The sequence below is a fragment of the Onychomys torridus genome, chromosome X, assembly GCF_903995425.1.
Source record: "Onychomys torridus chromosome X, mOncTor1.1, whole genome shotgun sequence".
NCBI lineage: Eukaryota > Metazoa > Chordata > Mammalia > Rodentia > Cricetidae > Onychomys > Onychomys torridus.
Window position 1 is genome coordinate 93,484,404 of NC_050466.1, and position 8,639 is coordinate 93,493,042.

Genomic DNA, 8,639 nt, shown 5'->3' on the forward strand with positions numbered 1-8,639 from the left:
TTTCGTTGCCCCCCTTTTGTACTTACAGACCTACGATTTATGTTAAAAAACCTTATTTTAGATGATGAATTCTTTTTCTTAGATAAATGTCTATTTATTAAAAACAAAAATAGGCAAACAAACAATACCCCAAAACAAAAGCAAAACAAACTAACAACAACAAAAAACCCCACAATATTAAAAACCTGCAAGCAACCTATTACATCTTTGCTTCAGGCATTCTTTTGCCTAACGGAGCTCTGTCACTTGAAATAATTCATCGTCTTTAGAAAGTAAACAAAATCTTCAATTAGAACACTCATAGTTCATTGCCCATGTAATACATTCACAAAACCAAATGAATAAATTCTAACAATGAAGTATGAAAGTTTATACACAAAATAATATATAATTGGATATTCACATTGTTTCTTCAAAATAACAGTTTGTTTCTTAATTCCAACAGTTTTTTTCTACGTGTATCCCAAATTGTTCAGTTTGTGACCCCTTTCTCACATCACTTCCACCTCCTGCTTGCAGTGTTTCTCCTACTGCTAATGACTGATCATCATACTTCCCATTAGGATCCTTCTGATTTAGATGGTGTTCAAATCAAGCAGGGACATCTGCATTGCTTTTACACATTTATGAAACAATACTGATATTGTTATTGTTCACAGCATGATACTTGTCTTAACAAAATACATTGACCATCATTTGTTGTTTGTAATAGTCTTATATGCCACCATAACCAAAGGTTTTACACTGTTTCACTGGAAGTAGGGCCACTAGTTCCACTAGTAAGTAAAACCAAAATTGTTCTATGAATATTTGGGTTTATTTTAACTTTTATCTATTAAAATAAATGTTGTGTCTCAGTTAAGATGTGGAATTGTGCTTCTATTATCCCCTTCTTTCCCAAATTCCATTGACATGAAACTAAACATTTTTTGCAATGACTTTAATTATTTTTTTTGTTTTATGTGCATTGATGTTTTATCTGCATGTATCTAGAAGCCATGTTAGAATTTGAGTATATGTCTTAGAGTACGAGTTTGGGCAGAATTCTGCATTTCTAGCTGTTGGGAACAATGGGTATGTCCATGGTCATATTTATGTGAGAGGATGTTACATAAATGGTTAATGTTAATAACTCTGTCAAAGCACCATCTCCTTAATCTCTCCTCCTTAGCATTGCACTCCCCATCCAAATCCAGCACTGTGGCTCATGCCTGTAGTCCCAGCTACTCGGGAGACTGAAACAGGAGGATAGCTTGAGTCCAGGAGTTCTGGGCTGTAGTGCACCATGGCAATCGGGTGTCTGCACTAAGTTTGGCATCAACATGGTGAGACCTCCTGGGAGCGGGCGACCACCAGGTTGTCTAAGGAGGGGTGAACCGGCCCAGGTCAGAAACAGAGCAGGCCAAATCCAGAGTATGATGCAGAACTGCTCCTACAACTGGATCTCAGTATAAATAGAAGAGAGTAGCCCTTTTATGTTGTAAAAAAAGAATAATGCAGGTTGCACCTTCCAAGAGTAGCATACCATCTGTCGTCCCCACATACTGTGAAAGTTCTCTGAGCTGTGGTCAATGCAGGATATAACTTCAGAACATAGGGCAGCTTCTAAAGCAATGGTTATCCTTGTGTCCTTTCTTTACATCCTTCATCTCTTAGTGAAGTGAATACTGAGAAGACAGAATCTCTGTTCTGATCAGCTCATGCCAAACTGAGAATTCCCATTTGAGACCGACATCACAGACATTAACCACCATTTCTATCCCAAATCACTTTTTTTTTTTCTTTTGTCGGAGCTGAGGACTGAACCCAGAGCCTTGCGCTTGCTAGGCAAGAGCTCTACCACAGAGCTAAATCCCCAAGCCCCCAAACCACTTCTTAACAGAAGGGAAGTCATCATCACAGAAATGCAGAGTATTTCTTGGACACCTTATGGTCTCTTTAAAGAAGCTCATGAACCTCCCAAAAATATCATGAGGATTAATTTCTTCAAGGAATATATTATTGATACAGATAAATCTCACTAATTTATAACCACCTAGAGTTATATGTACCTAATGTGCTTATTAAAGCAAACAAAGATTAGAATACAGTTTTTTATTTGAAATCAGCTACCAAAGTGTTGACAAGCTGCAATCCTATTTTACTCTCTCTTTCTTCTTCTTCTTCTTTTTTTTTTTTTGTGGTTCTGGGAATCAAATGTTGAGCAACTTGAATGCTAGGCAAGCATCCTACTACTGACTAGCAACAATTGTAAAAGCCATGGTCTGGTGCTGAAATATCACTAGACTATGTATACTTGGAATACAATACAGTTTTTACACCATCAAATAGTATAAAACTCTGCTTCTCTCTCTCTCTCTCTCTCTCTCTCTCTCTCTCTCACTCTCTCTTCCTTCCTTCCTTGTCTTCTTGGTTGACCTATAACTCACAGAGATGTACTCTCTGCCTATCAAGTGCTAGAATTAAAGGAATGCACCACCATGCCCAAACTCTATTGGTTTCTTCAAAATAGCTTCAAATGGTCAAGAAAGAGCTGTTGGGCATCGCACCCAAGGACATATGGCTACTAAGTGATAGTCATGTTTATATACATCCAGACTTCTTACTTTCCCAATTCATTCACCCTTTAGCATCACATACTTGATTTATTACTACATAGTCTAGAATGAAAGTGCTGAGTTTCTCTTTCTTTTTCATGTCCCTCATAAGTAGCCTCTAGCCCTGTTTACAGAAAAGTCCTTAAAACATCACTGATTATCAATGAGAGGAAAAAGAAGCTTTGTTCAGGGAGAAATTTTATATCTGGAGAGTGCCTGTAAAAGGACAGAAGTTGGTACCAGGGACTGAGTTATTGTTGTGATATGCCTGACCGTGTGTTTGTTTGGAGGAATGTGGACTTTGGAACTTTCAATAGAAAAGTGATTGGATGATTTAAGTGGGGCTTAGTAGTCCATACTAGTAGGAGCATGGAAGACAGTGATGCTGAGGGTGATTTTAACTGTGAAGGTCTGGCTCAAGAGGTTTCAGAGGAGAAGAACATTAGTAGGTGGCCTAAAATTGTTCTCTTTTTTTTCTTGTGATATTTTGGTGAAGAATGTGGCTGCTTTCTTCCCTTGTCCAAAAAAATCTGCCTGAGGCTAAATTGAAGATATCTGGAATAACAGCTTTGGCAGAAGATACTTCCAGACAGTCTAATTTTGATTGTGTTGCATGGTTGATAGTGGCCAGTCTAATGCAGATCTATAATAAAAAGGACCAAGCTAAAAAGGAAAAATACAGAATGTACAATTTGAGGAGAAAAGTGTAGCAAGCCTTCTTGTCAGACTATCTTTAGACTGCCAGCCTGCAAAAAAATGACATGGAGACTTCTTATTAATTATGAAAGCTTGGTCTTTAGCTTATGTTTGTCTTAACTAGCTCTTATAACTTAAATTAACCCATTTATAATAATCTACATTCTGTCACATTGTTACCTCTCTTTTATCTTTCACCTCCTGTTTCCTCTCCATGTCTCCTGGCATCTCCCACACACCTAGATTCCTCCTCGTCTTCCTTTCTATCCCTGAAAATCTCACCTGTACCTTCTACCTAGCTGTTGCCAATCAGCTTCTTATTACACCAATCACAGAAAATATATCTTCACATAGTGTACAAATATCCCATAGCAAAAAGGGGCACCAAGAAGTGTAATGGACCTAAGTCTTGTGTTCAAGGAGATAAACAGATTAAAGAAAAAAACCTGATGCTAAATGTAATAAAGGGAGTGGATTTGATCTCAAGGCAAAATCCTACCCAGCTAAGCTTCCAACTTGTGATTAAATAAAAGGGATTAAAGAAAAGCTTAAGGCCACCTGTGGTGGCACAGGTCTTTAATTCTAGGACTAGGGATGCAGAGGCAGAAAGATTTCAGAGTTCAAGTCCAGCCTGGTCTACAGAGTGAGTTCCAGAACAGCTAGGCTTAAGCAGTGAAGGAAACCATCAAAAACAGAAAGCTGGTGAAAATGTATTTGAATGAGAGAACCATGTTCCATCCCCAGCAAGCATCAGAACTTGGCAGCTCTGGCCACATTGTTCTGGCTTTAAAGTCAAGGATACAAGAAAGAGGTTAGGGAATCTCCCTCCACAACTAAGGACAGATAATGAGGTCAAGCATGTATCAGGGGTGTCCCCCTGCATGAAGGCCTAGAGAGACCATTGTGTGAACTATGAAGGTAAAGCCTTGGAGACCCCAAAATATTGGAAATGCTATCTGTCAACAAGAGCTGCTAACAGTGAGTGGAACCAGCCCAAGAAAGAGAAGTATGTTGCAGTCAACAAAGCTGAAAGGAGTTGGAGATCTGAAGAGTGTTTTGACATCAGACATGAAGATTTAGATTTTGGAATTTGCCTACCTGGTGTTTGGTCTTGCTTTGGTCCAGTATTTCCTCATTATATTATCTTTTCTCCATTTTTGATTGGTAATGTATATTCTATGCCATTTTATGTTGGAACTATGTTATCTGCTTTTTTACTTTGATTTTACAGGGGTTTACAGTCAAGAGATTGCATGAATCTCATTAGAGACTTTGAACTTTGGACTTTTAAACAGTGTTGAGACTGATAGACTATGGGGACTTTTTAAGTTAAACTTAATGCATTTCTGCATTATGATATGGCTACAAGCCTATGGGGGTCAGGAAGTGGAATATGGTGGTTTGAATGAAAACGACCCCCCATAGACTCGTAAGGCGTGGCACTATTAGGAGGTGTGGTCTTGTTGGAGTAGGTGTGGCCCTGATGGGGGAGTAGTGGGGTGGGCTGCTGTGGGATGTTCTGTATGTCAAATGTGTTGCTCTGATTGGCTAATAAATAAAATACTGATTGGCCAGTAGCCAGGCAGGAAGTATAGGCAGGACAAGAAGAGAAGAGAATTTTGGGAAGCGGAAAGCTAAGGCAGAGAGACTCTGCCAGCCACTGCCATGACAAGTGAGATGTAAGGTACTGGTAAGCCACAAGCCACATGGCAACTTACAGACTAATAGAAATGGGTTAATTTAAGATAGAAGAACTCGATAGCAAGAAGCCTGCCACGGCCATACAGTTTGTAAGCAATATAAGTCTCTGTATGTTTGTTTACTTGGTTGGTTCTGAGTGGCTGTGGGACTGGTGGGTGAGAAAAATTTGTCCTGACCAGGAGCCAGGCAGGAAAACTCTAACTACAAAGAGAAAACGCTAGCTACAAATGGTGCCCAATGGCTTGAGTTTCTACCTTAAAGCTGAGAATATTTAATAAGCAGTTCTAAACGGAGCCAAAACCAGGTTCCTGCTTCATGACTCATAAGGGAGGCTGCAACATGTAGGTTTAAGCTACTATGGCGGGTTCCTGGTGTGCTCATTTGACCAGCTGTATAGTGGGAATGAGGTGTCTGGAAGACAGAGAAAAAGCAATATATACAGTTATATAAAGAAATAGGTTTTAAAAATAAAGTCTTTAAAGAGACAGTAAAGGTAGTATAAAAAATAAGCCACATAAAGATGGATATCACACAGAGAATCTGGATGTATTGTCTTTGGGGTTTTAACTGAAGAGAGATATTTGATCATAAAACCTGTTGAGTTAAACCAATATGTATAGTTTAAAGATACCTTGACTTCAAAATTTGGATGTAAGGATATATTACTTAGGAAAGGAGTCTCTGCTTTTGTTTCCACAGAAAGCCAGAGGCTATGGATCTGTTCCAGATTAAGATACATCAGGTTTGACCAGCCAAGACCCCCGAAAGGTCTCTGATGACACCATGACCCAGATGATACAACACCCAGAACGGTTTCAAGGCAACTGGCTCAGACAACACAGCCTCATGGACTACTCCATAAGCCTAAAATTTTCTTTGTGTCCTCATAAGATCCAGCAGGAAGTAGCAAGAGAAGCTATGCCCAAATTCCCAAATATACCAAGCTGGCTTTGGAGATGGAATTGGCTCACTCCTTCTCTAAACCCAGGCATATTGCTAAAAGAAAAGGTTAATCAGAAGAGCCCTCTGGTGTGGAACAGAAAAAAAAAAACCAATATTTTTATTTAAAACAGGTTGATTATAAATGCAATCTCTTTCTAAAGAAGAAAGGGGGATAGTATAGATAATGATAGGATGAAAGGGTAGATTATTAAACCTACTTTTAAAGAGCAACTTGTTTAAAAATGTTTTACATTGCTATGGATTTTTATTTATTGATACAAATTTAAAGTTAATTTTGTTATACTGTATGTGTATTTTTACTCTTGTTTAAGGTATTATGTTTACATAACTCATTTAGATTGTAATGGATAATTAAATACAGATTAATAATTAGTCTTCTATGATAGTCAAACTTACAGTCATGTTAAGTTTTCTAGGTATACATAGATATATTTCAGATACACGGGTAATCTTCAAATACTTCAAAGACCTACAGAATATGGCATTTAAAATGTTTTTAGAATTTCTGGACAATGAGACATGTCTGCTCCTGGCAGCACCAATTTACTTTAGAGAGGAGGATGGACATCAAAGACACTCTATATGGAGTTTATCTTCACCTTGGCAAAATAGTCATTTGGACAAGAAACTGTTCTTGCCTGGACTGCTTGATTGACTGGACATGCAGGATTCATAGGAAGGTGACCACTGAACTTTGCTTGGCAAAATGGTCCTTCAGGTTCCTGCTTCGCAGAGCAAACTGCCAGACATTCTACAGGACACAGAGAGACTCTAGCCCTGTGGGCTGAAGACAAATGCCCCAACTTTACAGAGGAACTTTGGATGACTGTCCAGGCTACCAGCTGTCTCTGTCTACTATTGCAACACTCCCAAAAGTTGCTTGCATCCTTCTCTCATTTCTCAGGTAATATTATATCCTTCTGAGGTCTTTGATGGAGTTGAATACTAGAGATAGTTATAATTTTCCTTAGTTATAATAAAAGATAAGTTAGATATGAAACCTTGGGCTGGAGAGATGGCTCAGCCGTTAAAGGCTAGGCTCACAACCAAAAATATAAGATATGAAACCTTAGACTCACAAATATAAGATAGATAGGATATCTTCTTTAATTTTGCCAAATAGACTAGTTATTATAAATAGACTAGATATTATAACTGTAATTCTTGCTTGATAATTGTTTTGTTATCTGTAATTTTACTATGTGAAAGTTAAAACCTTCCTTTTGACAAAAAAGGGGAAGTGCTGTGGGATGTTCTGTATGTCAAATGTGTTGCTCTAATTGGCTAATAAATAAAACACTGATTGGCCAGTAGCCAGGCAGGAAGTATAGGTGGGACAAGAAGAGAAGAGAATTCTGGGAAGTGGAAGGTTGAGGCAGAGAGACTCTGCTAGTCACTGCCATGAGGGATGTAAGGTACCAGTAAGCTACGAGCCGCGTGGCAACTTATAGACTAATAGAAATGGGTTAATTTAAGATAGAAGAACAGCTAGCAGGAAGCCTGAACCATTGGGCCAAACAGTTTAAATAATATAAGTGTCTGAGTAGTTAGTTATTTTATAAGTGGGCTGTTGGACTGCGGGGGCTTGGTGGGACCTGGAGAGAAAACTCTAGCCCAGAGTAGGCCCAGTGTCTCTCTTTCTTCCTACTGCCTGCTGATTCAGATGTAGAACTCTTGACTCCTTCTCCAGCACCATGTCTACCTGCATGCCACCATGCTCCCTGTCATGATAATGGACTAAGCCTCTGAATTGCAAAGGAGCCACCCCAATTAAATGTTTTCCTTTATAACTTCTATGGTCATGGTGTCTCTTCACAGCAATAGAAACCCTGCTTAAGACAACAGACGAAGATGTCCTTGACTGAACCTAAAAGGTGTTTATGGGCCACTCCATATCCCAGATTCTTAAAGTGTGAGATGCAACCCTGTAATTGAATGTATGAGTTTCTAAAAGTTTGACAACAGTAAAAAGGTTTCTGAATGTATAACAGCACAAATTAATTCAAAATTAAACACACAAGGCTACAGATGACCTAAGTTAGTAGAGTGCTTGATTAGCATGCATGAAGCTCTGGGTTGGCTCTCCTGTACTGCATAAATTAGACATGGTGGCACACATATGTAATCGAAGCACATCAGAGGTGGAGGCAGGAGAATCAGAAGTTCAGGTTCACTTTCAGCTGCACAGAAAATTTGAGGCTAGCCAGGATGAGTGAAATTGAAAAAATGAACAGAATGAATCTGAAATGTTTCTGGCAGTATTTGTTCATGTTTCACCATATGACTTCAGATTTGGTTCTAAACACAAAAAGTATGTACTCTGCACTGTGCATGCCATTATAATATGCAACGGTCAGGAATGTATCCTGAATCACTTCGACTAAGATTTGAGACTACTGTATGAATGGATAGCAGTATTTTCTACTCTTATAAAAACAATAGTTTTAGCTGGGTGGTGGCGGCGCACGCTTGGAATCCCAGCACTCGAAAGGTAGAGCCAGACGGATCTCTGTGAGTTTGAGGCCTGCCTGGTCTACAGAGCAAGCTCCAGGACAGGCACCAAAACTACACAGAGAAACCCTGCCCCCCCCAAAAAAAATGTTTTATTACAGTAAATAAAGACTTTAAATATTAATAGCTTCCTGCCATTATTCCTCAGTATATAAGTATCAAACTCATGTG